This window comes from Salvia hispanica, chromosome 2 (genome assembly GCF_023119035.1).
Source record: "Salvia hispanica cultivar TCC Black 2014 chromosome 2, UniMelb_Shisp_WGS_1.0, whole genome shotgun sequence".
Taxonomy (NCBI): Eukaryota; Viridiplantae; Streptophyta; class Magnoliopsida; order Lamiales; family Lamiaceae; genus Salvia; species Salvia hispanica.
The window spans coordinates 13,972,908-13,999,712 of record NC_062966.1 but is presented as its reverse complement, the minus strand read 5'-3'; the positions used below and the strand labels follow the sequence as shown (position 1 = coordinate 13,999,712).

The window sequence follows — 26,805 nt, the reverse complement described above, 5'->3', positions numbered from 1 at the left end:
GAAAAGGAACAAATTTAAAGATATTAGAAAATCAGTGATGCCAACTCAATCAGTAAAGATGGAAAGAAATTCGAAGTATTTCTGAAAAATGAAAATGGTCACTCCCTTTTTTCTTACTTTTTCAATTTTCCTTTCAGGTTGATCCCTTATGAGGCTTGAATTTGATAATGATTGGAGATTGTTAAAAACATAATACTATTACTATCGTTTTGATAATATTCACTCTGGTATAACTTGTTTATTTAATGCAAAACGTTAATATCGAATGGGCATTTGGTCTAGTGGTATGATTCTCGCTTAGGGTGCGAGAGGTCCCGAGTTCAATTCTCGGAATGCCCCAATACGTGATACCCTTTTTTAACCAATATTATTTCTAGTCCCTATATATATTTTCTGATTTAATTTGGATTAAAACTTTTGTACTACTACTCTTATTAGGTTGAAGAATGACATATATCATGAAAACCTATTTACGATGGATTTTAATTCGGTAGAGTAGAAGCATTGAAAATTGATGTGAAGAAATCATTTTTACACATTCGATTCACCTTTGCATATATTGCTTGATCCAACAAGAACTCTAAAATAATTAGATGGGTCATTGGTATAGAAGGGCGCACCGTCGTCTCCAATCTCCATTCGACCATTGCTATGAGAAATTGAGCATTAAGTTTTCTACTTCAATTTATTTATTTTTAATCACCACAGTTTTCCCGCATTTTCAACTGCAAAACCTCTCTTTTTAGAATATGCTGTATTTAAAGCCATTTATTTTAATTTTCAAGATATTTGACATAAAATAGCATATTTTTAAATTAAATATTTTATTCTCTCATCAACTAAAATATCATTAAAAAAACAGAGATAATTTAATACGTTACCCAATAAACTTGAAACCAGGATAAGGAGACCATCTCTCTCTCTTTTCTCCCTTCTTCTCTCAATGTCACTCGCAGCTGCAAGCTGCTGGCTTTCTGCCCTCTCCTTAACATCTAACTCACGCCGCTCTGCACCTCATTCATTTATCGTTTTCAAATCATCTCACCATCCGAATCATTATCCTATTAGAGGGAAAACCACCAAATTACTGCCTAAATCCGGCCCCGAGGTAATGCCATGTTTCATTTGCTCTATTTCTTCCTAGTTAGTAATTGTAGTAGTACTATTTATGAAACAAATTTACGGGAGTCAGGTAACTTGAATTATGATTTATTTAGCTCAGCATATATAGTTTTTGAATTACAAGTATTTCTTATTAATGTAATTAAGTGTTAATTTATGAAGTTAATTGAATTGTGATAGCGAAAGATTAAATTATTTGGGGGGGGGGGGGGCTGAGGAATTGGGATGTTTAATTTTTATTCAATGTGTTCTAATATTCGAATGGGTAGTAGTATTGCTTTTAAAGAGCAAGTAAGTAGGTAAGACTCATGAATTTCCAACGACATGGAAGAAAGAATTACGTGGAACACTCTTTTATGCTTGAAGAGGTGTATCCTATCCCCGATATAAGCTGCCTGTTAAGTTGTTATAGATAACATTACTCTAGAAACACTGGATTAGACCAAGCAATCATCCATCTTCGTTCTTGTAGAGGTTATTCGTAAAGCAAATGTGTGACCCAAGTGAATCTATTGGCTGTAGGCATGTTTTTATCAAAAGTTGCTGTTTTGAATCATCGGACGTATAGATTCCATTATACAAGGAATAATTTTTCAGGCAGCTGGTTAAAATTCTGAATTGGAGAGATGAAATCTGGCGACACTTTTCATAATTTTGGTGGAAATGGATTGCAAGAAACATATCCAGTATTCATTTTCCTTTTTCTTTAAGCCCTTGCATAATTGATACTCTATGATGAAGTTCATAATAATGCGTAATTACATTTTTTATTCAGATATACATAAAAACCAATGAATACATAGTCATTTGTATTTTTAGTCATATTATTATGTGGTATGTACAAAATTGAACCTACGGTTTATCTTAAATCTGTCATTATACGTTAATATTTTTAATATACTCTGCCAATTATTTCATTTACGTTCTATTTATGATATCATGTAATAAATGGAAACTATATACCCTTGGTTTCATGTTATATTTCTGAATTAGAACCTTGTTCATTTTTTTCTGCTGCAGCTGTTTGTATCATTGCATTTTTTTACTTAGCTTAACTAATTATCTGTCCCAGGTAGAGACAGGAAACCTTCAAGGTGCTGCTTTCCTCAATGCTGTTGTCAAGGTAAATATCTTGTATTTTCTCCTGTCTTAGTAAGAACGGTTTGTGACTTCTAGGATTTGCTTGCTATTATAAAATTAAATTCTTTGTTTTGTCTTGCAGAAGAGTCAATCAAGGTTTGAACAATAGCTTCATATGCACATATTTATACATTGCATTGCATTTCAAAGAACTTTTAAGAACATGGTTAAAAGTGGGCTGATCCTGAGATCTCCCATGATAACACTTTTATTCACCAATTATGGGTTACAATGATTTAATTCTGAATTTCTATTCACCGTGTGTATTACTCTTGAATGTCACATGAGATAATTATTTGTGTAAACACTGAGTTATCCAAATTACATGTAAAATGATCAATGGTAAGACTGTAAGTATCATTTTCCTTTTGCTAATCATCATTTGCCAATGTCTATCTCAACAATAATTGCAATTTCCAGAAATGTCATGATTAAATACTTGTCTAAATTTCTTGCTAGGTCTAATAATATGTTTTGAGCTATTGCTAATTCTGTTCTTCTTTTAGGTTTACTGCACCCATACTGCACCAGACTATTCCCTACCATGGCAGAAGCAAAGACAGTATGCAAGTACTGGAAGGTATCTACAAGTGTATGGCCTACATATTTTTTTCCTTTGCAGGAACATTACAGTTTAATATTAATTATGTGTCAAGGTTCAATGTTCTTTCCCCCTCTTAAAAATTACTTGTGGACAGTGCTTTTATGATTGGGGAAGGGAAGATTTTGACAAATGCTCACTGCGTGGAACATGATACACAGGTAATCACTGAAAATCTTTCCACTGCAATAGTGGCATCATGTGCAAATAATTGTTAGTTATTTCTTGTGTTATTTTGCGATTGCAGGTGAAAGTGAAAAGAAGAGGAGATGACACAAAATATGTTGCAAAGGTAGCTATCTTTAAGTTTGAATGTTTGTCTACCACTATGCCCTTTGTTTTTTTGTTACATGGAATGTCATTTGGCCCTCACAATACTCTATTATTTCCTAAGAGTAATGAACCTCAGTTACATGTCTTTTCTATAATGGCTGAAAGGCACAAATGTTATTTAAAACCACCTTTGCCAACCAAAGGCATATGACCTTTATATTGTTCTCAAAAGACTAGTTTTGAGCAAACACACAAGCTCCTCTCACATCACCCTGTTCCCATGCTAATGATATAGATTTATTCTGAATCTTTCATGGGAGCTTACCCTGAAGCAAGTTATTATTATAGGTTCTAGCAAGAGAGTTGAATGTGACTTAGCTCTGCTTTCTGTTGAAAGCAAGGAATTCTGGGAAGGGGCTGAGCCAATTCAGCTTGGAAACTTGCCTAATCTACAGGTTCGCTTGATTTATCTTTTTCATAACTTTCAGCTTGATGTCCTTTGGGCTTGTTTTTTTTATAATTTGTATTCATATTTGAGTATCAAACTTAGCGGGTAGCCATAGTCTGATGTTCCGTGCCAGCAACTGCAAGTGAAAGGACTTATTTTAGAACAATAATTCCTTTCCTTCATGAGGATCTGGCTCACAAAGAGGCAGAAGAAAGTTACATTTTTTAAAAATTGATAGCATCTATTCACTTGTATACAGTTGGACTTGGAGACCTATTTCTCACTTATCTCTATGTATTTTCTCTTTTTTCTGGTCGATTTTTAAGGATGCTGTCACTGTTGTCGGATATCCACTTGGAGGAGAAACGATATCTGTGTCTAAAGGTGTGATATCAAGAATTGAGGTTTGTTCAAAAATATCTGTGTAACATTTGACTTTGTAGTTATGGCAACTGCAAGTATTGTATAATGTGCTAGTCATTGTTCTGTTTGAGGATTGAACCTTTTAAGCAAAGGTTTCCTTCCTTGTTGACTACCAATATAGTTTTTGAAAAGATTAACTTGTTGTATCTATATTGGTATTTCCTTACTTTTGATCTGTCCAATGTGAAACTATATAACTCATGCAACCAATCTATTTGTTTGAATAGCCGCACACGATATTTACTGTCACTGTAGTGGCTGTCCTAAATAGTGTAGCTGTAATACAGCTTCGCAGTTTGGTACTTCAGTTTACTGTCTCATATGTATGTGCCAATCTTGCCATAAATCTCAGGTGACATCATATGCTCATGGGTCTTCAGAGTTACTTGGTATTCAAATTGATGCAGCTATAAATCCTGGTGAGTAACTAGGCAATGGTCAGCTTGTATATGTAGATGAGTGATGAACTCTTTGTTTCTATTGCTAACGTCTCGAGATGCATATATCTAGTTATATTGATTTGTATGCTGTACTTCTGAATCTTTTTTCTAATCATTTATAGGTAATAGTGGTGGGCCTGCATTCAATGACCAAGGAGAATGCATCGAGTCGCCTTCCAGGTAGGTTTTTTTGTTACATGAGCATAGAGGTTAAATGTTATATGCTGCTCCTCTTTTACAAAGTCACGATGCCTTGTGACTTCTTGCATATTTCCTTAAGCTATTCTCCTGGCCCTGATTTGCAACGCCAGCTCTTTTTTTGGGGCCATCATCAGCTGTTTTCTTATGAATATCATATTCTCAGTGGATCTTTCCTCTAGGTATACAGATCTAATGATGTTGAGAATATAGGATATGTAATTCCAACGACAGTCGTGTCCCATTTTCTTGAAGACTACCAAAAAATGGGAAATACACTGAGTGAGGCTTCTTTCTTCTGAAAAAATGATTGTGATGTTCAAAATTTAATTCCAATAATTACCGCATGTGTAATTACTTAATTTAGAATTATTAGTACTACATGGTTGCTTAAATTATCATCTCTTAAAGTAAATAGTGTGTCACACAATCTAGTCTCTTAGACAATATTCATTGAGTTGAGGAGTTCAATGAAAAAGGGGCTGTGTATTTTGTTATCCCTCCTCCCATAAAAGTTTAGACAAAATTTTTGGGCAGGGAAAAGAATTTATATTGAAAAAATAGGAGAGATGAAAAAAATAGGAAAGATAAAAAAGAGTAAAGTAAATGATGGAATAAAGTAGAGTGATTAGATGTTTTGTCTTTTTTTAAAAAGGGAAGTCAACTTTGTTGGGACGCACTAAAAAAAGGGAAAACGACTCCTTTTATGGGACGGAGGGAGTATAATATTTCCTAAAGCATGGAATTTAGACAGAAGCAGGAAAAGCCGTGAACACTTTTTGGAATTCCTTAAAATATCAAACATCTTTTTTTAATTCCTTTAAAAAAAAGCCTTTCTGGGGCCTTTTCAATCTTATTTTTTTTACGTTCTTGTAAATTTCCATAGAATATATGATGTGCTTTTATGGTTATATCTTTATTGCTTGCTCTTATACATTCCAGGGGCCATAATATGTTTGCCTTTTAAACAAAGGGATTTCACTCAAAATTAGTTAGGGGGGCGGTAGTGATTGACCTTAAAGACCACATATATAACAACTTTTTGCAATCATGAGTTAGTTAATGACAAAAGGCTAGTTCAGGGGTTTTTAGTTAGCAGATTGATATGGTGGAGATGTTTCTGTGCTCTCTTCATGCAATATAATTTGATTGTTCTGATATTTTACTTCATCTTCTTGTAATATGATCTCTATCTGTGTTAGGGGAATTAATACAACCTGAAAAATATAATTTATGATATGATGGAAGCATATTATTCACATCTTCATAAAATCAGGTTTCCCTTGTCTTGAGTGCTATTGCAAAAATTTGGGGAATCCAGCTCTGAGGGCGTGCTTAAATGTTCCAACCAATGAGGTTACTCTCAAACTTATATGTTCTTGTTAGATCCAAATTGTGTGCCTTGGAGCACTCATTATATGCTGATATTATATGTTAAATGTTGTAGTCTGTGGGTCATTGTTTGAAAACAATTTTCCTTATCACATTTATATCCCCCCTAGTAGTAAAACATTGGGGCTGGTTTGGGCTCTGGAGAAAGAAAGATTTTAGACATGGTTTTTTAATTGCCAAGTCATTAATGGGAATGAATGGCTCTTTTTTTTATTGACTCCATCCTTTTAACTTTGAGGTCTGACCTTACATTGCATCGCGGGGTGTATTTGTGGGGAAAGTTAGCCTATTTCCCCCTGCCAGTCATGTCTTGAAGGAGGTAATCTATAATTTAATAGGTTCATATAATTATTTATTATTTAAATTTGGACTCGTATCAAGCCTAGATAATCACACATGTGTCCTTATTCCTTGGCTATTATTGCTACCAAAATTGGAAGAAAATATTGGAATTTTTTCTTTGCTACTACGGGAGCATTGTGATCTTCAAGAAATGGATAAATTTAGTATGCAGTAAGCGGGAAAAAAAACTTACATGTCATCTTCTTGACAGGATTATGTCCCCTTTTTCCATGCTTATTGTGCAAAAAAAATGTGAAGCTACATTACATGAAATTGATTTGTTTCAATTAGATTTAGTTTTTCCCGGGAAAAGATTTAAGTTAATAAATCTATGGAGCATTTTCTTAATTTAGAGTTAAACTTTTCCTGATCAGGTTTTTTTTTAATGGATACTGATTATTTGCATGATCAGGTGATTCCCTAACATTGTGCACACCACAGTTATCTGCAAGTTGGGAACAATCAGAAGATGGGTTTGTTGTAGAGCACATAATCATTATTTTCTGATTACCTTTTCGGGTGATGTCATTGTGAGCTTTGGAATATCCGTGTTGGCTGTGAAGGGACAGTACCTTTCCGGGCAACTGAGCGCTTTCGTTTGCTATCTTATCAGTCAAAAGTTTAATATCTTATCAGTTTCATTTTGCTTTTCTTTCTCTTATTTTTGCTGTCCAGCATCGATCACTATTCACTCAAATGTACAATGGACTTGTGGCTGCATTAACACCTTTAAATCCTCAAGTTTAGTTTTTCACCTAATTTATCCTGTTGTAATGAAAACAACTATAATTCAAAAGAGCATGCATCCCTGAGTTTGCATTAGAGTGCCTTGAGTTTTATGCAAGCTGATGGCCATATCTCTGATACTGATTTTTAATGTCAGGTTTAGTGGTGATGAAGCTGAACTTGGCATTATCAGGGGAGGGCAATCTATGAAAGTTCAAGTTGTTTTGATTCCACGAGTGCACCTGGTAACTAGAAGGATTTTATTGTGGGGGATTAACTGTTTACTTTACAAAATATGATCTAAATCGCTGTCATCAACTTTTCCTTACTATCTGAAGGTTCAATACCACATTGAAGGAGATCAGCCATCATACTTAATCATAGCTGGTTTAGTCTTTACATCCCTTTCAGAGCCACTGATAGAGTATGTGATATACATTTTTATTTGACTCCAGTTATCCTCCTATTATTTTTGGTGATGTTCAAGACTAACCATGATCAGTTTTGGTCCTATTTTAAAGGGAAGAATGTGAAGATGATAGCATCGGGGTAATTTTTTCCTTTTTTTTTGTTTGTAGGCCTTCACCAGATCATTTTGCTTTTTTGCTTAATTATGTGGTTGACTGTTCGTTTTATGATCAGATGAAATTGTTGGCTAAAGCACGATACTCTATGGCGAGGTTCAAAGGAGAACAGATTGTGATTCTATCACAGGTACATATGAGTTTATATTAGTTCAAAATACACATTTTCTCCTTCAGATTGGTAGACTGCTTAATAGTAATTACAACAGGGGTATTCTTTCAATATCGTGATTCTGCTCACAAAATATTGTCGGCCCATCTGTGATTTTGTACTATTCACAGGTGTTTGCAAATGAAGAAAACATTGGATACGAAGAAATATGCAATGAGCAGGCAAGTCAAATGCATCTAAATTTAAAAATTCCCCTCATTCTGCAGTTTACTGATATAAAATCTGAATAGGTCTTGAAGTTAAATGGCACTTGGATTAAAAATATTCACCACCTGGTCATCTAGTTGACTGTAAGTTGTAACATCTCATGCGATTTATTTCCTTGTGAAACACATCAATTTTGTCCCCACCTTTGTACATTTCCTAGTAAAGTCATAATTTTAATAAATTATTATAAACTGATACTCAGTTTTTGGATATTTTCACAATTATTTTTCCCAATACCTAAAATGTCAAGTGACATGCTGTCATTTGGGACCCACAAGTGTATTTGAGCATGTATTTCCACAAGTGTATCATGTGACATTTCAAGTGTAGGGTATAATTGTCAAAATGTTGAAAGGTTGAGTATCAAGTTGAGTATGATTTATCAACTGTTGATACATTGTTAGAGTAGCTCTCAATCGACATTTGCTCATTTCCTTAGAAACGGAATAGTTCTACGAATGATAACTATGGCATGCATTTCAATTGTATCAGCTTGCAAGGACAAATATCTAGTCTTTGAATTCGAAGACAACTTTTTGGTTGTTTTGGAGCGTGAATCAGCTCAAGCGGCCTCTCCCAGCATCCTCAAAGCCTATGGAATTCCATCCCAAAGATCTCCTGATCTAATGGAACCATATTTGGACTCAGTAGGACAGAATGAAGCTGCAGATCAACGGGAGTTTGGTGACAGTCCCATTTCAAGCTCAGAGTTCGGGTACGAGGGCCTTCTTTGGGCATAAACATTCTTAGAATCTGTTCACTTGCATTACAAGTTTATATGAGTTATTATTCATGTTTTTACCTCGATTCATTATTATGGAAAACTATTCTTTTGGAGATTGTAGGTATTGTTCTCCATAGTCACATTCTCTAACCAATTGTTAGAACATTAGGTTTTTCCTCTTTTATTTGTATCCTATTTGTATCTGTGCTCTGGCTGAATAGAATAGTGTATTCAATTCCTTATGTTCTGTACTACCAAATAAGATTTCCCAAATTTTGAAACAGTGATTTTTGCTTGGCGATGGTGATTTTTCCTCAATTCTTAATATTATCTTTATTCATGAATCTCAGACACTGGTGAACCAAAAGGTCCAAAAACTGTTGTGTGTGTGAGTGAGAGAGTGTGTGTGTTTTTAAGAATGAGGCACTAATTCTGCACTAAATGAGTGTAGTGGCTTTATGTCAGAAGAAAACAGCCAATTTAGAAAACGATAGCACCAACCAATTCACTTGATATGTTTCCACAACATAGTCCTATTTATCAATTCATGTCCCCTACCTCAAATATGCCTTTACATAAAAAAGTCTACTAACTAAAAAATTGACACTGAAAACAATAATAAAATGAGAAGTTTGAAATATGAAGGGATGGACCATAGATGCTAAATAATGCATTCAATGCATGTCACAAGATGCACCACTTACATGCCCCACCCCTCTCACACTTTCACCCCAATCCCTTATACATACAACTCATGTCTCTAACCATTCACTCCTCACAAAAAGAAGGCTGCATCTATATCTTGATCAAAAAGTCCTCTCTTGTGAAAAGAGTATTGATGGCTCAATCAATATCAGCATTCATGATTCTTCTTACAACAATCTCTCTATCATTCTTAGCTTCAGACAGCAGTGCCTCCACCATTGCTGCTGCATCTTCTCTTCCTCTCTCACCTTCATTACCTCCTGATATCTCTCCTCTTTTCCCCACACCTCAGCTCTCTCCAACTGAATCATCTCTCCCCGTAATTCCCTCAACTCCTAGCCCTCCCAAAACCCGATGATGATGCAATGGCAGCTGAAGCCCCGGTTTGGCTGCGCCGTCTGGATTCTTGCCGGATTCTTCCTCTCTCAGGCTACTAACTTGCCGGGGATCGCCACCTCACTCGTGCTTTTGCTTCCATTTGCTCTTCTGCAGCTTTGATCAGCTTAGTGTTGTTTGCCATATACTTGCTTTCTGCATTGCGTAGAATGTGAATAAATTTGTTGTGTTCATGTTTAGTTATTACTACTAAGTACTCCATATTATGGATATTATAGATATATTTGAGGTAAGTGTGTTGGAAAAGAGTGGTGTGGAACATGTAACTAATTCTGGTACTGCAATAATGGCCTTCGAGGAAAAGAATGCTTTTTTACTCTCTCTCTCTCTCTCTCTCTCTCAACACACACACACATATTTGTTTCTCAACCACAAATTACATCATGATTCAGGGCACTAAAGTGCCATGAGCTAAGACAGAGATTCTTCTCGTTGGGAAAGAATTCTCCCAATTAAAGAACTTATATTCTTTAGGAAGAATGGAAAGTTGAAAGTTGAAACCATCAAATTTTGGAAGTTGGAAATATCATATACTTCCTTTTGTTTTAGTTATTTTATCCCAATTAAGTAAAATAATTAGAATTTTGGGAAGAGAATATATTAAAAAACCATAAGTTTTAGTCTTAAATTGTCAATTATTTTTCTTTGATATATATCTTTGTACTTTAAATCAGAAGTACATACTACAAATTAAAGTATAGATTCTCTATTGTACCCCATGTTGGAACAATTTCAGTTTAGTACATTTCCTTCAAAAATCCAACATACATGGAGAGACTAAAACACGGAAGAGAATCAATAACTAGATGAAATGAATAGGTTGTATCATCTCGCCAGTGAGGTACTAGATTATCCAAAAGATGATACATAGTCTAGAAAAAAATGTTAGAGACTCTTTTCCAAAATCAAATTCTCTTCCATCAACAAATCCATGGCCAAACTCAGCTGTCGAATAACATCTCTCTTGTCTTCATCCTTCTGCATCAATTCCTCCCTTTGAACCTTATTTTCTTTTCGAAGTCTCTCCAACTCTTCCTTCAACCTCTTCCATTCACAATCACTCGACTCTTTTTCTAATTCTCCTCCTCCTTTTCCTCCGGATCATCAACTTCAGGCTCGTCAAACTCCACCAACTTACAGCCATTGGAGTAGCTATGCAGCACATTTTCTTGCAAGCTCACCGACTTCCTCAGTCGGTTTTTAGCAACATAAAGTGGACCGAAAGAAGATGTTAAAAGGTGTTTCCCAATTTCAAACTTGATGAGTTGATCATAACTCTCAGCTAATGAAGTATGCATTCGGTGGAAATCATGAACCATGCTGATTAGCTTAGGCCTCATGTTGTAATGCGCCTCCGCACGTTTTGAAAATGACTCTACATCTTGCTCGATGAGCTTCCGTGTTGAACTAGTCTTCTCATCTAGCTCTGTCAACCAAATCGCTCAGTTTACTAAAAACATTTATGATTTGAATATCACTACAAAAATAACTGCATTATTTATATGTGAGTAGTAATAATTGATTTGAAGTACCTGCAAGAATTGAATTGAGTGAAAGGGATCGATTGGAACGAGCCTTATTGTTTATGTGTAGCCACCACCACTGTGATGATCTCCACTTGTCTTCTCCCTCCAACATCCTTGTATCAAATCAAACTTGCTCCTATTACTTACAACATTCAAAATCACATCAATTTAGCTAGCAAATAAGATTATTGACCTAAAGCCACACCATTATTTACCTGGGGATTGATAATTCTATGAGGAACGGCGTCGTATTATTGCTTACTCTCTCTAGGAAACATTCATGTTTGAGAGTCAATGAATGCTATTAGATTGCCTCCCTTTAAATAAAGAAGGAGAAATCAAACATTTTGAAAATGAGTTGCATGGAGCTCTGAATTACTTAGTACCTAACTTTATAGAAGTGATGAGGAGCGTCATTGTTAATGATTATGCTATGTATCTACAATTCAAATTCGGCGCCACCCTACTCCTTTTTTATACTCCACATTTGTTAGTGTCTTGCGTTCTTTATAGTATTTTATTATTCTATACTGAATTGACTCGACTGTTTTTTGTCTAAACATTAAAGAACATCTCATTTAATTTTTACTTTAATTTATTATGATATTGATTCGTAAGATTTCAATCCATACTCAAGTCATACAATTGCTCAGGTCATCTTGATTTATTTACGCTAAACTTACTCATTTTCAAGCATATGTCTTAACAAAAAGTAATTTTACTTTAACTATTTACACCTAACTCAAATTTTACATCATTTTTTAATACTATATGTCTCATAAAATTTTTACGGTGGCTATAGTAAACACCCATATTTAGTGTTGTTTTGTAGAAAAACGCAAAAATAAGTGGATTTGCAGTATGAATGGGTAAGTTTTCCATACCAAAAATAGATTTTCTAAGAAAATCAATCCAATCGACAAGTCACCCAGTATATTTGTGTAACATCCAAAATAAAATACTCTAAAAAAATTAGATCCATGGGCATATATACAACAAACTTGGAGCAACCAAACAAAAAACATTAAACTTAGGGTCAATGTTTAATGTTTTAATGAAAGAGCAGAAATATCCCATGAAAATCAATAGTACTAGTACTTTTTTTAGTCAATACGTATAATTTTTTCTTTTGTCAAAAATACAAACTCCGACACTTGATGAAAACGATATCTAAGGTGACAACAAATTCCTCATTAATTGCTTGTCTCATAATTTACCTTGAGCATAGGAACAGTATATTTCTTTTATCCGAATCCAAGTAAAGTGAATGAGAATTTATATCTACAAAAGCCGTTACAGATATGTACAAAATCGGTAGATTCTATATAGATATCCACTCTCACTATTCACTATCAAGATTCAAGAATCTACCTAATGTAACATTTAACGTCTTCACATTAAACATAACACATGGAGTATTAAATAATATCCGCTCAGATCCAGAAAATCTTTCTCCCTAACGAGTTAGATGTCAACAACTATACACAAAGATTGGTCTTCAGTTGTTTCATCATCTCATCTCATACTAATTGGTTGTCACTGTCTACTCTTGGTGTGCCGGCACGAACTCCGTAAATCCCCGACCACCAAACACCGCGCATGAGCGAGTCATCGAATTTTCTCCAGTAATAGTGGACAGTGTTGGTTGGAGCACTAAAAAGCATCTGCAAACTACACGGACGCCGAATGTTCCTCTTCTCTCCATTCACTTCGATCCTTCCCCATTGCTCAGAAGTGGTATGACAGAGCCGGCGTCGGACTTGAAGGTTCCGAAAGATCGGCATCGTTAATGTGGTCCGATGGAGGAAACATAAACCTCACAAAATGCTTTGTCAACAATCCGAACACCTAAAAGAACAAAAAAATGAGACACGGGTGACAAAAAAATATGACCTAGAAAAAAATCGATGTTCGTTTGAGAGGAGAATTAGTGTCTTGCCACAGTAGTGAAGAGGACCACAGTTATGGTACAGGTGATCATGATCGCGTTGCCCGGCTGCTTGGTATGGCCAGATTTGCAAACTGCAAATTGTATCAACGAGTTCAACACGAGTGCTACACCATTGAAACATAAACTATTCGATTTTCTCTTCTTTCCTTTTACCTGATTATAAGCTAACGCCATCGAAACAGCGCCTCTCATTAGACCAGCCCACCAAATTGTGATCTGTGTAAGTCATAATCAGTATACGTTTATTGCAACCGAACAGATTTTGTAAGCTCTTCAAGAAGTTCACCTGCTGCTTGAGGTTGAGTTTGCTGCTCTCAGATTTCTTCGTAAAGTTAAATAGAAAGGACAGCGGAAAGATAAAAGCCGCTCTCCCAACAACAACTAAACCAAATAAAGCTGCACTAGCTCCAACAGATTTTATAGGGCTGCAAACGTTTTTAGAACGAATGGTGTCAAACATGACCATTGATGGAAGATTGAAACTATCATTTCAATTTTTGAAATCAAGTAATACTACTACTATAACATGGTTTACTTCTTTAGCTGTGTAAATGGGATACCTGCTGCTTGCGAATTTCCATTTTTCAAGATCCAATGCATCCATACCAACGTAGAGGAAGATAAATGTCTCTGCAATGAAGGACAAAGTTGCAAAAGCATGCCTGCAAAGAAGCTGGTACATGAGACAGTGTTCTGAGACTGAGAGCAGCATGGAATGTTTCCTAAAGAGTTGCTTACTTGGTCGTAACTCTAGAACTTTCTGTAACATTATGCCAGGTATAGTGCGACATAACAATTCCACAGAAGAACACTGTCAGGATCCCACTCATATCAAAGAGCTGCAAGATGGAAGTGGATCATATGATTAGCAATCAAAGAAACTATTGAATTGTCTGATAGAAAAACATCACTGTACATGGCATAGAAATGGGATCATGAGAAAAGGCTAAAACATAGTACCTCGGCCATTATATAAGATAAGTAAGCCATGAGAATCATTAAAGCAACTTCACGATCCGTTGAGTGCCTGAAAATTTGGAACAAATATCTTCAACAATTTGCACATGAAACCACACATATATCTAATTTTGACATAAATGATAAGTACAGTTATAAGAACTAAGAAAGCAAATCCACTTGGTAAATTTCATTAGATGGCGTGTGAATCTTACAACAGCACATTTCACACAGATTCTGGAACATAAAACAGGAGACTAATGGCATAGATATTTATAGTTAGATGAGAACTAAAATTTTTTATTACATATTTTCTTAAGAACAAAATTAGTCCAAGCCTATAGAGCATATTTCGACCCTCAGAACCAAAGCAGTGACAATAAACCATGATAAGTCCCATTCTTATTTATCCTATTACTGAATGAATTCTGAATCCTGATTATGAAAATTGGTGATTTGCTTCAACAGTGAATGAGAAATTGTGACACCACGTAGTAATCAAAGATGAGCTGAAGATAATTGGCTTGAATTACATACCTTCCAAAGTACAACTTTCTAATTATATAAGCACTCAGCAATCCCATCTGAAATTAAGCAGTTAGGAAATCCAAATGGTTAGAAAAAATTGAGACAATGACTGTCATGAAAGAAACCCAGAACAAGGGATGCTTAAAAACAACTTTTGCCTCTGAATATGAAGTACTAACATTTATGCTTTTCCAGAACAAGTGGTGCATAGAAACTTCTTATCCAACACAGATGCATTGATGTGTGGAAAACGCTAACTCTAACCAATTGGAAGTTCGCAGATAAAAACGAATTCCTATGTCATACCAAGTGCCTATTTTTTCAATTGAAGCCTTAGCAATAGTTAAGTGACAAATTTTGATAAATGAAAAACGAAGAGTTTTATTACAGAGAGATTAATCATGATGAACGAATCAGATCAAAACTCACCAAGACACCAAGCAGCGTACTAGTTACGAACAAATAGAAGAAGTTTCCGACAAACGTAAAGGCCATTGTGGAATTAATCTCTGAGAGGTCAAATTTCTGAATTGCGTTAAATAACACCACAGACGTGGCATCATTGACCACACCTTCCCCAAAAACTAGACTGTGGAGAAATGGCGTCTCACCCTGATTAAGAACCTGCCAGTCACCACACACAAAAAAATGTCAGTCATTAATTCCCAGGAGTCTAGGTCTGCTATCCTTATCCTTGACACGAAGTCTTCCTTCAACTTTTTTGGAAGAGGAACCACAATAAGTTGTGTATCAATACCTGCAGTGTGCATACAGAATCCGTAGCTGAAAAGATTGCTCCAATAGCTGCACAAATGATGTATATAAATTATTAGCTGTCCAGACTCAAGCCTGTGCTTTGCAAGTTACAACACAACACAAATACAATATGCAGACAACACGAATTACACAATTGAAAAACTATAGGACATGTCTTGTTCAGTAAATAGGCAGGGTTTGAACTTTGTTTGAACGAAATCAGTAACAGCATGGAAACCAGTCTGTCGCAGAAACTTGCAAACCTTTTGAGGAAATTAACATAAAAAGTGAAACTGCATAAATAACTGAAAGGTTTCAACTTTCCAACTTATCATATAGATCAGTGATTCAGTAGCAAGTAACCATTAGCATTAAAGACAGATAATTAGGATTAGTAATAATCTGGTATTCTGTGATTTTGGCAGTCAAGGGGGTAACTAAATGGAAGAGAAACAGACAATGGTATTTTGGAATATCAAAAAGTATTTGTAACACGAGGACGGTGGACAGTAAAATACTAGACAAAAGTAAAGCAGAGAGGATGAAGCTCACCAAGATAGTCCTGAAGTTCCAAATAGCCCAAATTCAATTGGTCGAAAAGCATTTTTGCACCTGATACAGTAAAAGAGTTCGTGAATATGCCACATCAGACACCATAGATGAGATACAAGAACAAAAGCTCGATTAAATGTAATAGACAAAGAGAGGCTGTAATGCATACAATACAAACTTTCTATTTATACTGAAGTGCTACTATTTACAGCTCCTGAGTTGGGTGGAACAAAAATCCAGCCATGCAATCCTGTAATGTCTAAGGTAATACGTGCAAGTTGGATGAGATCTAGTCATATTTATACTCAAAAAGTCAACTAAACCATTAAAACTGCATAAAGAGCGCCTGCTCTGGGGAAAATACATTAAGAAGCAATACAGGATGAGATCCAACACATGGTGAAAATTATCATTATGATGATTGATAGGTACTCGACTGTTGAAAGCGAAGATCTTACGGAATTGTATACTCTTATCGGTTGTAAGATAATTGGAACATTAACAGCATTTAATTCAGCTTATTCCTAATCCGTTAGTTCAAAGTGAATCAAGTACCGAATGAGATAATGCAGAAGGATATCATCGTCCCAACAGCTCCAAACAAAGTAATGGTCATGAAATTCCTGAAAAATTGCTTCTTTTTCACCTGGAACCTGAAAACCCATAAAATGACACTATTACTAAACACTCTGAACATCTGGATCATCCAAGGTTTGACCTTTTAACTCATAAAGTAAACAATCATCTTCATTGATCAAGAACTCGAGGTTTGACCAAGAGCTTACCCAGCATTAAAAATAATAGGCGGTAAGAGGTATATGAAAAAGAGCTCCTCGTTAAATTCCAGGATCCGCGAGCTCACTCCTTTAGTAGCAAGCAATAGAATGGTTCCAGTACCCAAACCCTGCAATCAAACCATCTAGTTAATCTCTTAAGACAGCATAACTACACCAAGTAATTAAAAAAAAACATAAACAAGGCAATTATTCTCCAAATTCAAATGAGTGTAACTCACAATGAAAAGTGCATTAACAGACTCATTAATCCACCGATTTTCTTGAGTAGATGGCCGAGCACAACGCAGATGCAGAGGAGCGTGGCGAAGAGCGTAATGGAACTAACTGAAACCTCATCAGGATCACTAGAGGCCAATTTCCCTAAAATGGCCGCGACACAGAACCTAGACCAACACCCATATTTTTTCCCTTTTGAGCTTTCTGCTTCAGAAAAAAATTATACACCAATTTAGAGACACATAAAACTGCAGAATGCCGAACTAAAAACGATCTTTACTATCCAACAAAAATATGCTAATGCAACCTATAAATATAAATTCAAATTCAATCCACCTAGTAAAGTCAGAAACACAAAACCATGGAAAATTCAGAATTCACGTGCATTATGCGCTAATCGAAATAAAAAAGCTAAAAAATAAACTAAGATTGTATTAATAGTTTCTAAATGCAGAAAATCTCAACAAAATCCAATTTAACTTAAAATCTGCAGGCATAAAAGTGGAGTACTTAAAATCTGCAGCTACAAATTACAAAAATTAAATACAAATAAATAAAAATGATTATTCATGGAAAACATTGGCATCAACCACGATTTTACCCCCAAAAATCGGTTCAGAATTCAAAAAAAAAAAAAAAATAAGCAATATACATAAAACTTCGCAAGGATAATTCATAATTCTATAAAAACATGTCAATTTGATCAAAAGCAACCCCACGAAAAAGAAGAAAGAAAAAAGAATTACCTCAACCGAGAATTTCCTAAAACTTGAAGTCTAACAGAAAAAAAAGTTTCCAATTGGATTCGTGATGTATTTGGGTTTCTTAATGCGTAAGAGTGAGTTGGCGAAGAACTCCAGTTCAAGTAAAATATCAGTTGATTTTGAACCACAACAGTATATAACTCAGCTACCCGGTTTTTCTATAACACTATTTTAAATAACGAAATAAACGAATTTTTATATTAGTAGTACTACTTTTTGGAAGGGTGTTGATGAGTAGAACAATCAAATCTCCTGAAAAAACTCAAATAAGATTTCCATTAAAAACTGAATCAACAATAAATTATTATAATAACAGTATTTTAAGAATAATAAATAAAATTTGACCGAGTTTCACGGATTAAAAATATGCATTTAAAATATACTACGACAAAGATATATATGCAGAAGCCTTATTAGTACTCTATATCCTTACCTAATGGTCAAAGATAGATTAAACAGTTTTGTTTTAAAAAGTAAAAATTTATTAAAGATGTCTCAAAATATTGGAATAGATGAAATATTGTCGCAATTTTGGATTGACGTGGGTATATTTCAAAATAATTTCAGATTGTAATTAAAATATTGAAATTTAAAAATTTTTTTTAAAAAAATTGGCTTGCCTATGAAACTACATGCTATTTCAACCGCTTAGGAAATTGGAAGCAAAATATATTGCGGTCTCTGTGTTTTGCAAGTTTTAAATTTTTTGTTATAGTTGTATTTATGACAATTGACAAGTGTATATGTCATAGTACTAGAATTGATGGTTCTATAGTCATTCTTAGGAGTTAGGTTGGCATGTTTATGGATCTTCGTTCATTCATTTTTTCCCTCAACTTATTTATTTATTTTTCATCATTAGTCACATTTTTCATCCTGTATTAATAACATACTTACCTAATTCCACATGTAACTTTTTAGAGCAAATGTGATCTGTCTAATAGTATTACTTTAATTCTCAAATAACACAGGCCATATATTAGACCAATGAATTTAACCAACCAAATGTTATTTTTCTTATGTTATTATATTAATGATTCTATAATTATGATATTTTACACAATGAAAAAAATATAATCATGCACAGAAAAACTCATCATATTTTCACGTGGAGATTCACTCAAATTTTATGACGTTGGTCACAAAAATTTTTTATGTTGTCAATAAAATATGGAGTAATATTCCTTCCAAGATAGTCAAGTTTTGGAGTATTTTTCTTTTGGACTGTTCCAAGATATTCCAAGATAATCAGGTCATTTTTTTATGAAACAGTTATTATATTATACTCTACTTTTTTTTTTTATCTTTCAAATTTTATTTTTTTTCTCTTATTTTATTATTATTATTTTTTTAATCTTTAAACATTAATTTTTTAAATTTAATATCCAGAAGAAATACTTTCACTAATTTTAGAATGATGGAATATATGTCAAATACCACATCTTTTTAAAATATTACATTTCGATCAATATAGGTAATATCATAATGTGTATATAGTAGTACATATTAATTTTTTACATGTTTGTCGAATATTTAAGTCAAAAGCTACTATGTGATCAAACATATGACAATCTCTCCTTAAAGTGTCATCACACCGTATAATTTGACGAGTTCGTCTACTTCAAATTAAAACATGAATGTCTCACATGTTTTCTTATTTTTATGCATTTTATTTAACACCCTATGAACATAATCACCTTCAACGTACATTCATACTTTCGACATCCATTACTTCACATCCAATTGAAACATTTTCATCTAATAACTCACTCATCACTTTAAATGAATAAGTGGGTCTAATATCGGCATTCCCAAAATCCATTATACTACTCTTTTTTATAAATCTCGCTGATATTGCAGTTTGAACTCATGAAACGCTTCATTTGCATTCACATCTCTTGATGCATGCCTGCCTTAATTGACAAACAAAACTTCGTCGACTCTTCTTCATCCATGTCGTATATATAGATGCAAATTGTAGATATATCATTGATTATATTCTTTTACTATCGTGTTCAATTTTTTTTTAAAAATAAAAATTCATAAATGTGATTATATGGTATGCAAAATAATGTATATATAATATGCTGAAAAATTGAGATAATTATTAATGTTGTATTGACAAAAAACTCATATGCTTTTTCTTCCTACTTTTGGCAAAACTACATGTTTGCCACTTGCAGCAGTCCGATTTTGAAATCGCGTGATTAAGATTGATTTTAGTTAACAACATGTAATTAGCTATAATTTGAATACTTCTAATATTATTTGACAGATGTTTGACTAATATTTTGATTTCAATTTTAGCCCATTGATAAATCTCAACTTGTCAAATACCTCAATACCTCAATTTCTTTTGTTAGGTAAAAAGACATGCATATGAATTTTCGACCCCCAAACAGCAGTGTGTTGTATAATTTTCCCCTCGACATGCACATAAAATATAGTATTATTATTATTAGGGTGTGTTTGGTTCATCTTATGGGGTTTTACTAAGTTCCCGGATAATGGTTTTTCCCAATATTTGAAATAGCTAATCATACTTATAATGGCGTTTGGTAGAAATGTTTTGTGTCTTAATCCATCATTTGGTAGGCATTAGTCATTATACCGGATAATTATATTAAACACTCATGACAAATATGCCCTCACTTTTTGAATAGTTCGAAGTAAATACTCAACTGACGTTAATTGACATCAATAGCAATGTGTGACAATATAAACAAAACGCAACAAACATTGGCCACAAATGATTACACAATAAAATGCACTAATAATCGGCGTGGCAATGCATTATTACAATTTAAAGACATTTTAAACGTAAAAAATCACAAAAAGCTAAGCAACAATAATTCTCTTTTTCAGATCCTAAGCCATTCAACATTCTATGGAAAGAAAGCCTCTGTTTTATGCTTATTTACTTACAAGACAATCCCATTCTACTTTAAAGAGCAGATTCGGCAATCATAGGTTGAAGAGAGTTGGGAAATTTCCCCATCCTCCATCTCCTCGGGAGAGTGTGGCGGAGGTAGCGGGGGCCATAAGGGCAAGGGGCGTCGGGAAGACCATGCGAGGACCTCCTTGTAACGAGGGTGGCAGATGACTATCGGGCTCGCAATGCCATGAGCAATGTTTCGAACATTCTCCGGTTTTTTGCCATTTTTGCACACTCACTTCAACATACCTTGATTGTACACGCCGTTCCCCCGTTGCTCCTCCCCATCTTTTACATACACCTTTTGCTGCATTCACAACATAAGAAAGCCTATATAAACCATCCTATAAGGAGAGGTTATGAAATTAGAAAGAATGGCAAGGGCTAGCCTAATCAAACACACAGCCACATCACAACCAACCGGCATTCAATCACACAAGCACATGGTTATCGGTGCACCAAAAGATCATCACGAAGTAGCATACTCCACCCCAAACCAATAAAATGCCATTTCGAAAACAACAATGCAAACACATAAAAGCAACGACAAACAACCACACAAAGAAAGGTTATGGTAAAGACAACATCCGATCACCACAAACACCAAAGAATCAAACACAACATAGCAACATCAACTTTATACAAAAAGGGTCGATACAACAATTTAGACGACAATTTTTATGTTTTGAACATGGGAGGTCGTCGTAAAGAGTAAACTTGTCATTAAAGTAGGAAAGAACTTGAATTTGACATTACGGTGGCTAATACATAAAGCATACTTGGTCACTCTCTGACCAAAGAAATCATTATACTAAAAATGAAATTGAACAAACAAATTTTCCGAAATAAAGAAAAACGACACATAACAATTGATACTTCAATTTTTGGGATCTAAATAATCGACTTATACACGTAAGTCCCAAAAATTGAAACTTGAGGGTTTTCGATGCCATTACCTTGGGGCGTGGGAAAACCCAATTTTGCCTAATGAGCGACTTGTGATGGATAGGTATTATGTGTAGAGCTCGAAAACAACGAGGGCAATTTGGGCATAAAACAAGAGACTCGAAGTAGGCGAAACAGAAAAGCTTATACCACCACTTTCCCCCCATGTTTTTATCCAGAGCCACCGATTTTATTACGGGTATCACGAGATCCGAACTTTGTTCCCGGTATGCCGATAAAATCATCGCACCAAATACGAGAAGATGGGATAATAGTGTCTTTTATGGCTTTATGTGATAATATGAGTTTCTACGACCTACCAAACGAGCCCTAGGGTAAATTGCCTATAAAGTCACAAACTTTCAAAATAGTTTATTTTTTCCGTGAATTTTAAATGGCATGAAAAGTCATGAACTTTATCATGTGTAAATTTCCCATCCGACCCCACCCCGATAGATTTCGACACATCCATGGGCGCGGGCGTAACTTTACAAAACTCCACTAATTCCGATTATTTCTTTTCTATCTTTGCAATATCCTAACCCCAGACTTATCACAAAAAAACAAATAGAATAATGAAAACATACAAATCGAATTCGACATAAAAATCGACATAAATATACAAGTCGAATTCAACATAAAAGTAGCATTAATTCAACAATTCAATTGAACATTAAATTTGTCATTTGCCAAATCACCTCCCGCGCACGTAGGATAAGTTTGTGTCCGATGAGAAATATACATAGAACTGTAAAGTTATACTTTTCATTAATATTTAAAGTTTAAAAACCAAACTAGTTGAAAGTCTAATTTGAGACAATTTACCCTTATTATTATTATAAAAAATAGATTTATTAAATATTATCTGCACCCCATAAAAAATGGTCTATTTGTATTTTTGGTAAAAGTATTTCAATAAATTTAGTAACGTTATCCATCATGCTTTAATTTTGTTTCTATTTTTATGTGTAATTAGTTGAAATGGAGTATGAGAGCGTAGTCGCCATAAACAAAAACATAATCATTTCCGCGGAGAAACCCATAGTATCAAAAAGGCTCACCAACCCTAATCTCTCTGATCTTCACTTCCACTCCAATCTTCTTCATAAACTCTTCATCAAGCTCTAATTAAGCATCAAATGGGTCTCCTGTAACCGTTTCCTTCTCGCGTGAACCCCCCTTTGTAATTATTTATCTTGAATTAAGCCATGTAGAAAAAGATTGAGTTTTTGAAGGAATAGTTTCTGTACAGATCTGTGTGGCTCTTGCTCGTCAGAGGATTCCACGCCTAAATGCTGATATTTTTGTGATTTGGGCTTGTTTTGCATTTACTTTTATATGTAAATTTTGGTTTTTTTGTCTTGTGCCGAACCTAATTTTGTCTCGATTTGAAGATCGAGTTTGGTTATTGTGTGCCGAAATTTCTTGTTACTAGTTGCCGTTGTTGGAATATTTTTGATTTGTTATAAAGATTGATTTTGTCGGGGTTTTAGTAGAAATGCTTTTTAGCATGATTTATGGGGCCAGGCATCTTTGTTAACTACAGCATTCCTGGAGTAATTTTGGTGGGTTTTGATGATACTTTTCATCAAAAGTTGGGAATTTTAGGCGTTAGCTTACAGGGTTATGATATTTGGTATTAGCTGATTGCTGAAGCAGGAGAGAGAATCAGTTTCTTGAGTTGATACATCATTTTTTGTCAATTATGTCATTCAAGAGTATACTTCAGGATATGAAGGGTGAATTCGGGAGCATATCTAGGAAGGGGTTTGAAGGGAGATTTGGGAGGTCTAGGTCTCACCGGGTAGTCGAGAGTCTACGGTGACTGCTGTGGATGCTCTGAGGCAGAGCTGCTGGGCGAATATGCCACCAGAGCTCTTGAGGGACGTGCTTATGCGTATTGAGGAATCAGATTGTGATTGGCCCTCGAGGCAGAATGTTGTTGCTTGTGCTGGTGTCTGTAGAAGCTGGAGGGATAACATGAAGGAGATTGTTAGAAACTTGGAAGTGTCTGGAAAGATTACCTTTCCTATTTCTGTGAAGCAGGTCTGTGTTTGGATGCTTCAGTGTCCTTTTTCATGTGGTGTGAATTAATATTTTGTTTGTCTTCCATTCCCATTTATGTGATGTTTACAGCCTGTAATCATTTTAGAGCTCTCTCTTTAGTTCCCTTCAAAGATTAATCTCATAATATTGCTCAAAACCTTTAATTTTTTTTTTTAATCTATGGTATAGTTTATAAATGCCATCTTGAATCATAACATACTCTTTGGAGATGCACTAGCTAATTAGTTTAAAAATTAGATGTTCGAGAAGTGAAATGCATTCGAAATGAGGAAGGAAGGTCAGTGGATTTGTACAACTTGTTGGGATTTAGGATCACTGTTTAGTCCTCATTCAAAATCAAAATCCATGTCGACTCCCTTGTTTAATTTGAAATGGTGCTAATATAATCATTGCCATATTTGAAATTTGTATGGACGACAAAGTGCCCATCAATTTAAAAAGAAAGTCTTACGGAATATAATGTATCTAACCCCTCTCTATATCTCTATGTCTTCCAAATGTTTTATATAACAAAATTGTTCAATTTAGCCCATTCTGATGGAAAGTGAATGTCATTTCTTATTTCTAATATTCACAAATTAAAAGAAATTCAGAGTCCAGATGTAGCTGATGGTTGCTAATGTTGAAATCAAAAGATAACTAATCCAGCTGACCTTCTGTAATGAGAGTTGACATATATTTGAATTTTTTAGTATGTATAGGAATTATAGCTTTTTGAGAAAATCTAATAGTACTTGATTTTAATCAAAACTGTGTCTGTTTCACCTGTTTTGGTAGAGCCTGGATCCTTGTTAACCCTTATCTCCTCTCTCAAGTGAGTGCTGAAATATTTTTTTCTGTTCTTCCATCGCAGCCTGGTCCAAGAAACACCCTAATTCAGTGTTTCATTAAGCGGAATCAAGCTCTCAAACATATCTCCTATACCTTAACTATAGTCAAGGTAACTGCTTAAATTGATTTCCCGCCTCTTTTTTCCTGCCCACCATTGTTTATTGATAATAATACTAACCTACTTCAGTCTAGAGTTATTTCCATGAAATGATTGATTACAAATTTAGCTTTAAGTCGTATTTATATTCATGTCTTCATCTTGCTACAGCTTCTAATGATAATGGGAAGTTTCTTCTTGCTGCTCGAAGATGTCGACGGCCAACTTACACTGACTACATAATATCTCTGAATGCTGGAGACATATCTAAGACCAGCAGCAACTACATCGGGAAGTTGAGGTGAATCTTCTGGACTAGATTATTTTTATTTCAAAGCTTTAAAAGACTAAGCTTTCATCTTGTTCCGGTCATGACAGGTCTAATTTTTTGGGAACCAAGTTCACAGTCTTTGATGCTCAGCCCCCAAATGCGGAGCTAAAGTTACTAAATCTCGTTCAACGAGGTTAGTAGGAATGAGACAAATTGCTCCTAGGGTCCCTGCTGGCAACTTTCCGGTGGCCCACATTGCTTACGAGTTGAATGTTTTAGGTTCGAGGTGAAAACTAAAACCCCTCAGTTAGAATTGTCATATTCGAGTTATAACTAAAAATAAAATGATACTAGTACTTTGGATTGATCATAATTGTGTTATTGCTAATGCTTCCAAAAATGATTTACCTTTGTTGAATCTCTGGTACCACTATAGTTAGGGTTGTCATTTCTTGACTCAGTACAATAAAATGGATTAGTGCCAAACGTATTGAGTATGCCAGTATCATTGTTCAAACGATTGGGGACACCAAGTTATCATTTTATTTAGCAATTTTATTGGAATGATATAGATTTCATTTCCTCAAATTTGTATGAATTATTTTTGTGTTTACATTTATTACAGGCTTTTATAGTTCTCTTGTTATATAATACGGTGCCTCAATGTGTATAATATTTACTATTGTACTATTATTTAACATAATTTGTTTCTGGTCGTGTTTGTGCTTGGATAAATTGTGTTGGGTGTTATTATGCCTGCACAAAACATGCCATGACTGTAATATAATATTCTCTTCTTGCTAATTCACATAAGCTTCATCATATAGGGGACCAAGGCGGATGCAGTGTGTCATGGATACTATCCCTTTTGCTGCAATTGAGACAGGAGGTAGTGCTCCAACACAAACGGCATTCATACCAGGAAACTTCGATTCTTTTCCCCTCTCTCCCATTTTTAGGTCAAAATCGATGCGCTCGGATAGCTTCCAATCTGGACCCCTATCAACACCCAAAGAAGAAATGCTAGTATTAAAAAAAAAGACTCCTAGATGGCATGACCAACTCCAATGCTGGTGCCTCAACTTTAACGGGCGTGTCACTGTCGCCTCAGTGAAGAACTTCCAGCTCGTTGCATCCCTGGAGAATGGAGCTGGAGGGCAAGAGCAGCAGCAGGAGAATGTTGTCCTCCAATTCGGGAAGGTCGGGAAGGACATCTTCACCATGGACTATCAGTACCCGATTTCTGCTTTCCAGGCGTTTGCCATCTGCCTCAGCAGCTTTGACACCAAGATTGCGTGCGAATGACGAACCAGGTGTGAGTTTCCTAGTCTTTGGACTTAACAAGGGGTGTGTGAATCTGACCACAGTGAAAAACATATCTGAATTGTTCCTTAATTTAGCAGAAGAAACAGAAAACAGAAAAGAAATGTTTCTTTTTGTCATGAATTTGAATTTGAGCATCATCAACTTGAATTTATAGGAAATGAGCCGATCTTGTTACTACTTTGCAGCAACAGCTGATAATTCATATATGTTGATATTGAGTTTATTTCTTCTTTTTAAAATATATATATCTGAATTCTGTGAAATTAATAATAGTATAACTGATATGTTCCCCATTTGCCTAGGCCTATAACTAGTGAGAAACAATACATGTAGCAAAAACAGACTCCAAAGATAACATGGCGTACTAGTAGATGCATTGTAATGACCTCTCAA

At 34.9% G+C, this 26,805-nt stretch overlaps 1 long non-coding RNA gene, 1 other non-coding gene and 3 pseudogenes across 2 annotated transcripts; 3 read left to right on the top strand and 2 right to left on the bottom strand.

The window, feature by feature from the left end:
• Positions 1-267: 267 nt before the first annotated feature.
• On the top strand, positions 268-339 carry TRNAP-AGG. Its single transcript has one exon. It is a non-coding gene; the product is annotated as a tRNA-Pro (tRNA).
• A 1,377-nt stretch (positions 340-1,716) lies between these two features.
• On the top strand, positions 1,717-9,075 carry LOC125206321 (annotated as a pseudogene).
• A 2,167-nt stretch (positions 9,076-11,242) lies between these two features.
• LOC125203121 lies at positions 11,243-11,761 on the bottom strand. The gene is made up of 3 exons (XR_007173300.1): positions 11,635-11,761; positions 11,426-11,561; positions 11,243-11,319 (listed from the first exon to the last, which is right to left on the bottom strand). It is a non-coding gene; the product is annotated as an uncharacterized LOC125203121 (long non-coding RNA).
• Positions 11,762-12,962: 1,201 nt separating this feature from the next.
• Positions 12,963-21,302, bottom strand: LOC125206320 (annotated as a pseudogene).
• Positions 21,303-23,420: 2,118 nt separating this feature from the next.
• Positions 23,421-26,518, top strand: LOC125203620 (annotated as a pseudogene).
• Positions 26,519-26,805: the final 287 nt, after the last annotated feature.